Consider the following 13,488-nt stretch of genomic DNA (forward strand, 5'->3'; position numbering starts at 1 on the left):
CCTTGAGGCTCGCGCTGTCCTGCGCACCCTCACTGGTCAGCACCTTGTGGCAGGCATGCTGGGAGATGGGCAAGCAGGAACAGCCACGCGCAGCCCAGAGGGAGCACAGCACAGCGCAGCAGCTGGCCTGACAAACCCCGGCCAGCGCCTCCCAAGAGGACGGCCAGAGGCATGCTTCCCCGTGAGGCTGACTGCGAGGGAGACGTGGCCGTTGCTCTCCTGCAGCACCCTTCTTACGGGAAAGGTTAACAGGTTAGCAAGGGCCCCGTCTTGTTCACCTCCCTTCCCACGTCGACAAGCAACGGTATGCTCGTGGACGACTCCGTGGTTGACGATCGCCTGGCTGCTGTGGCAAGAGCGGCACGGGGACTTTTAGAGGCATCTTTGAACAGAGGTGATTTGGGGGATACTGTGTTTAAATCCAAGCAGTTCAGGATGGAACACTGTCCGCCTGAGGGTGGAACGTGTTCCAGGGATCTGAGGTCAGAACTTGGAGGTCAATCCACGTGTGTTCAGCCTCCGACCTGAGCGACCTTCCATGCGAGACTCCGTGAGGACAGGAAACCATACCAGGCAGGACCAGAACTTGCCTGTGTTGAAAGGTGGGAGGAGGCGAGAAGTTGGAGCATAGGGTGACTGTCAGAGACGCTGTGGCTGCTGGCGACTCTCACCTGACCGGGACTGAACTGGACACGGGTGTCACGCACGGCTTCCTGCGATACTTACCTGGGGGAATGCATGGGCATACGTGCAGGATGGGTTTTAGGGCGCCCCGTGGTTGCACGCGTGCCTTGCACAGGGCGGCGAGGCATCCGTGTAGCACACACCTCCATGTTCTTTGAACCTTCTCTGGAATGGTCGTGATACCAAACGCAGCTCCAGTTCTGTGCAGAGCTGTGCACTCGTTGCTTAGGGAAGAGCAGGTGAAAGTCTGTACATGTTCAGCAACAAATTGAAAAGTTCTTTGAATGTTTTTGATCCATCCACAGATGGTTGAATCCCTGGGTGCAGAACCTACAGACCTGGAGGCCCAACTGTGTAGGGAGTCTGTGCACGTGTGCGTGTGTGTGTGTGTGTGTGTGTGTGTGTGTGTGAAATATATTTCAGGAAACAAAGTATCTGGGAAGATACACACCAGCATGCAGCCATGGTTATCTTCGGGTGGAAAGGTTCTGAATGCTTTTGTAGGTGTGTCTTACCTGACTGTGGGTTTTCAGTTAGACACACAAAGCCTAATTTAAGACAAGAGGCGTAGCTGCAGCTCAAGTGTAAGCTGTGCAAAGCCCACGCTGGACTTCACAGGAGAAGATGTCATGCCCTGGAACCTTCTGGGAAGGCTGTGGAGGTGGAGCTGCCTGGCTTCCAGCGACGTGGAGATGGGATCCAGGGCAGCGGGACCCTGCAGCTGCCACAGGCGCCCTGCCAGTCACCGTCGAGCGACCTCAGGCACCACCCAGCACAAAATGACCCGAGACCTGCCCCTGACTTCCCTGGACTGTGTCCTGCTAGCCCGCTGTTTCCCATGGCCGTCTGGTCTCCAAGCCGTGGTCTGGCCCCGTCTGACCCTGTGGTGCCTTCCGTCAGGCTTTGGCGACTGGTTTGCCTTGGGCTTCTGCTCTTCTGGGGCCATAGACTCACAACTCCTCTCCACCCACGTGGAGTGCCAAACCTCCCTGCAGTCACCCAGGGCCTGCCTTCCCCAACTCTGGCCACTGTGGGGCTGGCCACGTCCCAGCAGCCCTGGAGGAGCAGAGTCTGGACATGGCAAATGGGAGGGGATGTCTGTCCAGAGGTGGAGCTCACATAGGGAGAGTGAGCACGGAGCAGATGCCCACCATGGAGGGCAGAGGCTAGGGTCTCAGTCTCCCGCTAGGCTGCTCAATGGCCACCAGTGTAACAGCGTGACCCACCACTTCACCCCTGCTCCAAGTCGCAAGAGTCTGGCCTGGCCAGGCTGTGCCCCTGGAAGCCCCGAGGGTGTTGTCTCCTGGAAGCTCCTGAGCTCACTGCCCTGCATCTCCGAGCCAGTGTGGCCACCAGGCCTTTCCTACCTGGCATGGCTGGGTGGCTTTCTGCCATCCTCCCTCACTGTAAGGACCTGGGTGTCCAGGCCCACTCAGTCCAGGACCACCCCATGAATTAAGGCCCTGCCCTGTCCCCTTGTCACGCAGCACAAAACACTCAGGTTCCAGTGACTGGGATGCAGACGTGTCCGGGCCTTATTCCACCTGACAAGGATGTCCACTGAGTAATAGGGACAGATGTCGGACAGTCCAGCAGGTGACCAGGTGAGATACAGCTGGCCTGCTTGTTAAGTGACCGGGCTCTGAGCCGCGTCTTCAGGAGACTGGGCCTCCTCCTTCTGCTGTTTGGCAGAGGGAGACGAGGTTGTCCCCCTCCGGAGTGGCAGCCACGCCGGGCTGATTGGAACGTGCGCTGGTGGAGCCGAGGCCACGGCGCTGCTCCAGCTCCAGGCTCAGAGCTCTGCAGAGCAGCTCTGTCCTTCCCGGGCAGTGCGGTCGACCTGACCTCTCTCCCTGCTGCCTCCTTGCTGCTCTCCGTCGCCTGACGCTCAGCCACCCCAGACTGATTTCAGACAGGTCCTGCGCTTTGGCTGACATTCAGAGCTGTCACCTCCCCGCACACACTAGCTCCAGCCTCCGTGCTCCCTCGCACTAGAATTCTGTCAGCAGGAGTCAGAGCAGCTTGACTCGCAGCTCAGGCCCGTCTGTACGGGCCTCGGTGACAGCAGGCCTCGGGTCTGACAGCCCGGTCAGCTTGACAGCGGCGATGCACCTCCTCAGAGCTCTCGTTGACCGCGGCGTGAGGTCATCCTGTGAGCACACTCCCCAGGAGGAAGGAGGCCCGGCCTGCCTGACACAGCGGGAGCACTCCGCTGTGGACAATCCCAGAACCGAGGTCTCATTCCGCCACAAGGGGTCAGGCCTGTCCACGTCACAGCTCAGGAACCAGCTGCGGGGGCCACAGCAGGCCCCTGGCACTCGGGCAGAATCTGACCTGGAAAACGGGTGTGAAACTCCAAGTCTCCCTCAATTCAGAAGTGCTGCTCAGAGGCAGATGTCTGGCCAGTGTCCGTAGCATTCATCACCCCAGAGCGGCCTGCCCTCTGTCTGAGGCCATCCTTCTCACATACCCAGGAGTGGGGGCAGTGGAGGCCCGTGACAGGACGGGAGGTTCAGTACGATGGCAGGTGGACTCACCCACCACTCACCATATGGACCACTCTAGGACCCGAGGATCAGTCAAGTGGATAAGAGAACCAAGGTCCCAGACCCTCCCGGCCCTCCCTCCCGGGAACATGCGCCACCCGAGGACCCTCACTCTGCTCCTATTCTTGATTCAGAGTGTTTTTCAAATGTGAATGCTCACGTGTTGGAGGCAAAACCCGCACCAACTCAGAGTCATTCCCTGCTCCTCTCCACCTCTGTGTATCCTGGCCACCAGTCATGAAATACTCTGAGGTGACCTGGTGAGAAGTGTTTAAAAGTCCCTTGATGGCAGGAAACTTGCTTTATCTGTCACTAAAGTGGCAGTGCCCACCCCAAGTTTGGTACCCATACATCGCACTGGAACTCCTGACTCCTTGGGCACCAGCAACCCACTCAATTGCTGACCGTTAGTCTTAAGTGACAGTCACAACCAAAACATCACAGTCTGTTACTGAACAGGGGTGAGGAAGAGGCAGAGAGACCAAAGTAGACAGGGCACTGCCGTTGCAGAAGTGCAGAGGGATTTCTCCTTTTCTGAGAAGGATCTGAACTGAAGCAAGTTGCTGTGAGTCTAACAGCCTGTTTCATTTTTGGTAGGTCTGGGTTGATACTAAACCACGCTGCACCAAAGCCTTGGAAGATTACATGGGATGATATAGGAAGAGGAGATTGAATATCTCCTAACATACAGCTGGCCTGCCTGTTACGTGACTAAGCTCTGAGCCACGTCTTGAGGCTCATGAAGCATCTACTGGGGGAAGTTAGTAATCTTAGCACCCAAGAGCATCCCTGGGAGGAGCTCCATGGCCTGGTGAAACAGAGCATCCCTGGGAGGAGCTCCGTGGTCTGGTGACACAGAGCACCCCTGGGAGTTGCTCCATGGCCTGGTGACACAGAGTATCCCTGGAAGGAGCTCCATGGCCTGGTGAAACAGAGCATCCCTGGGAGGAGCTTCATGGTCTGGTGACACAGAGCACACCTGGGAGTTGCTCCATGGCCTGGTGACACAGAGCATCCCTGGGAGGTGCTCCATGGTCTGGTGACACAGAGCACACCTGGGAGTTGCTCCATGGCCTGGTGACACAGAGCATCCCTGGGAGGTGCTCCATGGTCTGGTGACAGAGATCATCCCTGGATGGAGCTCCATGGCCTGGTGACAGAGATCATCCCTGGGAGGATCTCAATGTCCTGGTGACACAGAGCATCCCTGGGAGGAGCTCCATGACATGGTGACACAGAGCATCACTGGAAGGAGCTCCATGGCCTGGTGACACAGAGTATCCCTGGGAGGTGTTCCATGGTCTGGTGACACAGAGCATCGCTGGGAGGAGCTCCATGCCCTGGTGACAAGACAGCATCCCTGGCAGGAGCACCATGGCCTGGTGACACAGAGCATCCCTGAGAGAATCTCCATGGCCTGGTGATACAGAGCTTCCCTGGGAGGAACACCAAGGCCTGGTGACACAGAGCACACCTGGGAGTAGCTCCATGGTCTGGTGTCACAGAGCATCCCTGTGAGGATCTCCATGGCCTGGTGACACAGAGCATCCCTGGGAGGATCTCCATGGCCTAGTGACACAGAGCATCCCTGGGAGGAGCTCCATGGTCTGGTGACACAGAGCATCCCTGGGAGGTGTTCCATGGTCTGGTGACACAGAGCATCCCTGGGAGGATCTCCATGGCCTGGTGACAAGACAGCATCCCTGGGATGATCTCCATGACCTGGTGACACAGCATCCCTGGGAGGATCTCCACGGCCTGGTGACACAGAGCATCCCTGGGAGGTACTCCATGGTCTGGTGACACAGAGCATCCCTGGGAGGTGCTCCATGGCCTGGTGACACAGAGCATCCCTGGGAGGAGCTCCATGGCCTGGTGACACAGAGCATCCCTGAGAGGATCTCCATGGCCTGGTGACACAGAGCATCCCTGAGAGGATCTCCATGGCCTGGTGACACAGAGCACACCTTGGAGGATCTCCATGGCCTGATGACACAGAGCATCCCTGGGAGGATCTCCAAGGCCTGGTGACACAGAGCATCCCTGGGAGGAGCTCCATGATGTGGTGACACAGAGCATCCCTGGGAGGATCTCCACGGCCTGATGACACAGAGCATCCTTGGAGGATCTCCATGGCCTGATGACACAGAGCATCCTTGGAGGATCTCGAGGGTCTTAACATGAGACCTTCTACAGAGAAGAACTCCCAGAACTCAATTTCCTCCCTCAGAGTCATTGAACGTGGTCTAGCTTTTACATAATGGTTGCTACATCCATAGAGAAAAATTGTGCTACTTCTAACTCTTTGCCTAATGTCATGCTCACAAGTCTAACAGCATTTTACCCATGAAAATATCTCTGAGCTGTCTCCAAATGCCTTTCCTGTGATTCTCTCTTAATCGAGATTTTGAGCAGAAATCATTGTACCGTGGTCTGGAGGGAGCCTGGGTGGGCCTGGGGCTGTGGAGAAGGAACTGGAGGGTAGAATTGTCCTGTTCTTTGTGTCCTCCCAACCTGATTGCTAGACACTGCCCATGGCCCTGCCGGATCCCAGCTCCGCCACACTCACTCTGCTGCTCTGGACTGTCCCATGCCACCTGGAACTTGCTGTGTCAGCAGGACCCTGGCCACATCACAAGTGACCGTAAAGACAGTGCAGAAGAGACACTCTGGGCACCAGAAGAAGCAGGCGTGGCCCTGGCACCTCCATACCGACCCGATGGTGCTACACAGCCTGCAGCCTGAGGGTCACCAGGAAGGCAGACGGCAGAAGCCGCCTCTCCCTGGAGCAGTGTCGGTGTGCCGCATCCGAGCTCCTGGGAAACCCCGCAGGCTGGCCTCCCCGAGCCTCCCTGGCCTCCCGGAGGCCTCACTTCCCAGGTTGGCAGCTGGGAGAGCTAGGAGGCGGAGCTCGTGCCACGGCCTAGCCAGGGTGCAGAGGCAGCTCCTGGGCAGCGATCCCGAAGAGCCAGCCTGGGAGCTGCAGGACGGGGCGACAGCCCCCTCTTCGCCCTCCAGCCCTCCTCCTTTCTGTCGCTCTGTGCTGCCCATTGCCTGGACCACCTGACCTAGCCTTTGGGCCTGAGCAAATCTCAATGGGCCGAGAACACCTCAAACCACACGACTCAGAAGGCCGTGGTCTCTTAGCTATTTAAAAATGACCAGGAAGCACCGAGGCTCTCGCCTCCAGCCCTGGCACACAGTGCCTGCTGTTTCCTCTTGTGTTTCTGTGACACTGCTGTCACGGCTGAGGGCCAACACAGGACCCTGATTGCCTGACGCCCGTGGGTCACAGCTCACGAGGTCTGAGCAGTGTGCCCCTCAGGTGCCCACCCGTGCGTCCCGTAGGAGCTTCACTGTCCTAAGCATCCCTGTCCTTCCCCACTGGCCCTTCCCCTTCTCCCAGCCTGCCAGCCTCCACAGTTTTGCCTTGTCCAGAACACCAGGAAGTTGGTTATGCGGTGCACAACCTTTACAGGTGGGCTTCTCTCACTGATTTTAAATTCCCCTCCTGTCTGGCCATAACTTTGTAGTCCGCTTCTTTACATCACTGAGTAATATTCCATGGGGTCACAGTCTGCTTATCCAGTCACCACCACGGGGCGCAGTGGTCATTCCCAGTTTGGGAGACTGGACAAAGCTGCTGTCCACATTGTGGGCCGCATTCTGAGTGAGCATCCTGGGTTTTCAGCAGCTGAGGTTGCCGTGGCGTGGGGACCATGGCTGGTCCCATAGGAGCTGCGCCTGAGGTCAGGTGCAGATCTGCCTCTGCCTTGATCAGGTGCTCCCAGGGCTCCTGGTCCCGCAGCAGTTGCATGTCAGCGTGGGGAGCAGGGTCACTGCCGCCGGGGCCGGCCTCAGCGTGCTTGCCGTGCGTGTACCCGCTGGCTGCAAGGCCAGGCCTTTCCCCTGCCAGGTTCTGGTAAGGCCCTCTGTTTCTCCCGGAGTTGTCTTCTTCCTGGGCCGTCTTGTCTTGGAGACCAGCTGCGGCTGTGCCGCTCCCCCAAGCCTCCGGCTCTGCACCCTGGAGCTCGAGCCCTGGGTACAGCTGTGCTCCCCACTGCCAGCCCCTCGAGAGCTGCTCGGGACCCGCAGCGTGTGGCTCCCCACGCTGGCCAAGGAGCCCCCTCAAGGGAAGGGTCTCCATCGGGCTTCTTGAACCGTCCAGAGTGATTCAGCACAGTTCTGCTCATGAGACTCTGAACTTACTCCTACGCGGCCGACCATTAATGTCCTGGAAAGTGACAGAGCCAGAGGTCGTTTTGATGAGAGTGTGATGCAGTCACACGGAGCAGGTGAGCCATCAGGACCTGTGACGTCCGCTTGTGATGGGAGGAACCTAGTTCCTGGGCTTCTGTCTCCCTCTGTGGAGCATCGGATGTGAAGGGCAAGCGCTGTGACCGTCCTTTGGAAGCTTACGAAGGGGGACCTCTGTCTTCCACCTAAGAACCTGCAGACGTATCGCCTCCCAGCTGGAGGAAGGGAGGCTAGGAGGAGAGCCTGCAGCTGGACGTCTGGGGAGCGTGAGCGGCCACACGGCAAGCACTGTGTCTGCTGGGCAGACGGTCTCTGCAGAGGCTGGCAGAGCACTGAGGTGGGCAGCCTGCGGGCAGAGCCGGGGCCTCAGGGGCGTCCACCCGCTCGGTGTCCACCTGCGCAAGTGCGAGACCCAGAGTCCGCGGCCCCCCTAAGTGGATTCCCTCCGCTGTGGGTCAGCGTTCCCTCCTCGGTGGGAATTCCCTGTGCAAGGAGGGCGTGCTCCCCTGGGAAGTGAGGTCCAGGCTCTGCAGACCTGGCGTCCTGAGGCCAGTGCATTCCAGAGGTGGAAGTGCAGCAAATCGCCTGGCGGAGGAGGGGCTGGTGGTCAAGAGGAGACCTGAGAGAATGTGGGGTGGGGACAGAGGCCTTGGCAGAGACCTGTGGCCGCAGCCGAGGTCCTCCGGGAGGGACATGCAGGTCCTTGTGTGCCAAGACCTCTGGATGGTGCGGGCGGTGTCACCCAGGAGTGGGAAATGGTGGAGCTGGGGAATCTAACAGGTTGCGCGTGTCTTCCACCCTGCTGGCCGCACGACGCCCACGGCCAGCAGCTTCGGCAAAGCTGTGCGCCACAGGCCCCATGACCAGCTCAGGAGCCCGTGTCCCTCTGGCCCCGTTGCTGTGGTGGGTCTGTGGCACACCTGAGCTGGCCTCTGCACAGGAGGCCACAGAAGTCCCCGCCCCAGGCTGGTGACGGGGATGAAGCACCTTCGGCCCGAGGCCATTAGTGCAGTGAGGATGGGAAGCCAGAGCCGCTCCCCTCAGCTCGGGAGCGGACCCTGGACCTTGGGATCCTGTAAGGGCCACCTTGGTTTGAGTCACACTTGGCCATTCCCCCTCGGAGGGCAGCTGAACTGGCTCCTGACTTCTGGGGAGTGGGAGTCGCTCACTGCTTGGATCTGCTCCGTGTCGGTTTCTGATGCTGCTGCCCCACCAGCCGACGGGAAGCTGGAGCACCGAGATCCTGACATGGACCTGCGCACAGATGTGTCCACTCAGGGCTGGCAGATGCCTGGGGACTGAGGGCTCTCGGACCACGGCCACTTGGTGCCCAGGGACTAGTGGTGTCCCAGCATCCGAGGGGCATCCGGGCTTGGGCTCGTCTCCTTGAGTCCAGGCTGGTGACGCCTGCATGGCCTTTTGGGGTTCCACAGACCCTCCCTAAAACCCCCGGGCTCCACTCGTCTCCCAACCCACGGCCGACCAGCGTTGGCTGGGCAGGGAAGGCTAACCCTGGAAGTCTCCTGCTCGAGTGTTTGCACTGTGGATGCTCAGAAACGGACTGGCCCACCTGTCGGCTTTGCTAGGCTGGACAGCGGTGGAAAGCAGCGCTGACCCCAGTGGCTCCAGCGTGGACATGCTTCTCTCTGGCTCTGCCTGTGGGAGCTGCGTGCTCACTCCAGAAACCAGAGTGGGGGCACAGGACGGGGCAGGCTCCACAAGGACGTGGCCAGTTCCTGGGCCAGCACTGCTGGCCTGGCCAGGCCTGGTGCCCATGGAAGGAAAAGGCAGGAGGTCCAGGTACAGATGGGGACCTAGAAGTCCCTTCAGGCGAACAGCAGGGATAACCCGGAGGCAGCCGCCTGCTGTACCTCCTCCCGGCCTCAGGTGCCCTTGGGTGCAGTTGGCAGTGAGGGTCTGGGGCCCTGAGATGGTGGGCTCCCAGGACGGTGCCCTGCCTCACCTTCTCCCTGTCCATCGCCCAGCCATTCTCCTGATTGTTCGTCCTCTGCTCTGAAATGCAGGAGAGTCTGGGCCTGCTCGAGGGACTTGGGGTGAATGAGGTGGCACTGGGCTGTGACAGGGACAGTCCTGTCATGTCACAGTCAATGTGCGCCCACCACACATTGCAGCCCTCAGGGTCTGCGAAGGTAGGCCACGATTGGCACGTGATGTCCACGGCAGGCACTGGAGGTTTGCCCAGCCGGTCCTGGGGCAGAGGATCTTGTGGAGCCCAGGATGGCTCCTGGGTGGTGCGCTCCTTTCACACCGTGTCCCCCGGGACCTTTTGATTTCTTTCCCACCACATGTGGCTTGAATGGAGACGCGTGGCACTAGGGGCTTGGTAAGAGCCCTTCCCAAGGGCAGGGGCAGAGCTCTACCACCTCCCTGCCACAGGGCAGCTCTGCACCACAGAATGACCGGCACTTCATGGCACCAGGACGGGTGACTTGCAGGGTCTCTGGTGCCTGAGGAGAGCGTTGCAGAACACGGTGGGCCTTCCTGGGCGCCTCGGCCCGGGTCCTGCAGAGCAGAGGCCTACTGGCCGTGGCCTCCAAGGCTGGGATTCAGCACACGACCTGGAACGGGTTCCTTTAAGAGGAAGGTGAGGCCATTCCATTCCGGCTGACTGCATGGCTCTTGGGAGGAAAATAACCATAAACTCTGCATGCATTTAAAGAAAAGCAAAAGCCCCCACCTACAGTTTTTCATAGAACAGAATGGTCTTGACATGGCTTTCCTGTTCTTTTGAGTCAATAGTATTGAATTGGTTAAAAATAGATGATGGTTTTAATTTATCATTTGAACAAGAGTGAAAAAGACAAATGCAGTTGCCAGGGAATTCGGGGCATGATCTCCCCTTGCCTGCAGGGGACAGAGTGGGTCTAGGGGAACATAAATAAAAAAGACGAACAAGCCGGTTCTTAACCTAGTGAAGACCACGTGTGAAAGGCCCACACCTATAAACACACCAGTGGTGAAACCTTGAAAGTTTTTCTTTTTTTAAAATGTTTCCATTGATGCATTTTGCTGCACACATGGGGGGTTCATTCTGACATATTCACACGTGGATGGAACAGAATTTGATCCTCTTCATCCAATCCTTTTACTTTCCCTGTCTTCCTCCCTCCTCCTGAAAGCATTTCTCTAAGATCAGGAGCAGTCCAATGCACTCACTCGTACCCCATCTGTTCAACAGTGTCTAGAGTTCTAAAAAGAGCAATCAGGCAGGAGAAGTAAATAAAGGCACCGGATGCAGAAGTAGAGGTGGGCAGCATCTTCTCACAGAGAGCGAGACCCATCAGATAGGGGAAGGAAAGGTGTGCTGCATCTTCTCACAGGGAGCAAAAACCCATCACATGGAGAAGGAAGAGGTGGGGTGCATCCTCTCATAGAGAGCATGAACCCATCACATGGGGAAGAAGAGGTGGGCTGCATCTTCTCAAAGAGAGAATGAACCCATCATATGGGGAAGGAAGAGGTGGGCTGCATTTTCTCAAAGAGAGCATGAACTCATCACATGGGGAAGGAAGAGGTGGGCTGTATCTTCACACAGAGAGTGAGAACAAATCACATGGGTGAAGGAAGAGATGGGCTGTATCTTCTCCACAGAGTGAGAACCCATCACATGGGGAAGGAAGAAGTGGGCTGTATCTTCTCACAGTGAGCGAGAACCCAACACATGGGAAAGGAGAGGTGGGCTGCATCTTCTCACAGAGACCAAAAACCCATCATAGGAGGAAGAAAATGTAGACTGTATTCTATCAGAAAGAGCATGATTTCGTCACATGTGGAAAAATAGATGGGCTGCATCTTCTCACAGGAGCGTGAACACATCACATGGGGAAGGATAGGTGGTTCGCATCTTCTCACAGTGAGAACCCACCAGATGGAGAAGGAAGAGGTGGGGTGCATCTTCTCACAGAGAGCATGAACCCATCACATGGGGAAAGAAGAAGTGGGCTGCATCTTCTCACAGTGAGCGAGAAACCATCACATGGGAAAGGAGAGGTGGGCTGCATCTTCTCATACAGACAATGACCCCATCACATGGGGAAGGAAGAGGTGGGGTGCATCTTCTCACAGAGAGCGAGAACCCATCACATGGGGGAGGATAGGTGGGCTGCATCTCCTCACAGAGCATGAACCCATTACATGGGGAAGGAAGAAGTGAGCTGGATCTTCTCACAGTGAATGAGAACCCATCACATGGGGAAGGAAGAAGGGGGCTGTATTTTCTCACAGTAAGTGAGAACCCAACACATGGGAAGGACAAGGTGGGCTGCATCTTCTCATAGATAGCGAGAACACATTGCATGGGGAAAAAAGAGGTGGGGTGCATCTTCTCACAGAGAGTGAGAACCCATCAGTTGGGGAAGGAGAGGTGGGCTGCATCTTCTCATAGACCACATGACTTACCAGATGGGGAAGTAACAGCATTTTCTCATATAGAGCTTTAATCCATCACATGGGGAAGGAAGAGTGGGCTGCATCTTCTCATAGAAAGTGAGAACCCATTGCATGGGGAAGGAGAGGTGGGCTGCATCTTCTCATAGAGAGCGAGACCCCATCACATGGGGAAGGAGAGGTGGGCTGCATCTTCTCATAGAGAGCGAGACCCCATCACATGGGGAAGGAGAGGTGGGCTGCATCTTCTCATAGAGAGCGAGACCCCATCACATGGGGAAGGAGAGGTGGGTTGCATCTTCTCATAGAGAGCGAGACCCCATCACATGGGGAAGGAGAGGTGGGTTGCATCTTCTCATAGAGAGGGAAAACCCACCAGATCAGGAAGGAAGAGGTGGGCTGCATCTTTTCACAGAGAGTGTGAACTTGCTACATGGGGAAGGAAAGGTGGGCTGCATCTTTTCATAGACAGTGTGAACCATGCGGAGGAGAGAAAGTTGGAACAGAAATCAGGAGGAGGAACCACTCACTATCTTGTATTGTATAGCAGGCTTGTCCAGGCCTCAGGCAAGGCTGAGTGTCCCCATGGACTTCAGTGCACCAAGGGCCCAAGGGAAGCCTAGAACCCTGAGGGGCTTTGGGCTGTGCATAGCTGCCCCTGGTCTCCTAGGGAGGTTGATCCCACAGGGATGACTGAACACACATGAGGCACAATCGGGTTCCCCTGTGTGCACAGCAGTCCAGGAACTTTGAATCTTTACGGCCCATTTTTAAATTTTATTTTTTTTTTTATTTTTAAGTTTTATTTGTTTTACTTAGTTGTACATGACAACAGAATGCACTGTGGTCCATCTTACACAGATGACGTATAATTTCCCCTGCTTCTGGTTGTACATGGTGTAGAATTCCACCAGTCGTATAGTTATGTATGTATGTAGGGTAATAATGTCTGTTTCCCTCTAGTGTCCTTCCTGTCCCCATGCCCCCTCCCCTCCCTTCAATCCATTCTGCCTATTCTAAAGTACCTCTATTCTTCCCTAGCCCCTCCCATTGTGAATTAGCATCTACATATCAGAGAGAACATTTGGTGTTTGGTTTTGGGAGATTAGCTTATTCTGCTTAGCACGATATTCTCCAGCTCCATCCATTTACCAGCAAATGCCATAATTTTGTTCTTCTTTAAAGCTGAGTAATATTCCATCACGTTTTATTTATCCATTCATCTGTTGAAGGGCAACTAGGTTGTTTCCATAGTTTAGCTATGGTGAGTTGCTATGAACATTGATGTGGCTGCATCAGTGTATTATGCTGATTTTAAGTCCTTTGGGAATAAACCAAGGCGTGGGATCGCTGGGTCAAATGGTGGCTCCATTCCAAGTTTTCTGAGGAATTTCTGTACTGCTTTCCATAATGGTCATACCATTTTGCATTCCCACCAGCAATGTATGAGTGTGCCTTTTCCCCACATCCTCGCCAACGTGTATTGCTGTTTGTAGTCTTGATATTCGCCATTCTGAACTGGAGTGAGATGGCATCTTAGTGCAGTTTTCATTTGCGTTTCTCTAATTACTGGAGACGCTAAACATTTTTTCTT

This window comes from Sciurus vulgaris, assembly GCF_902686455.1.
Source record: "Sciurus vulgaris genome assembly, chromosome: 12".
Taxonomy (NCBI): Eukaryota; Metazoa; Chordata; class Mammalia; order Rodentia; family Sciuridae; genus Sciurus; species Sciurus vulgaris.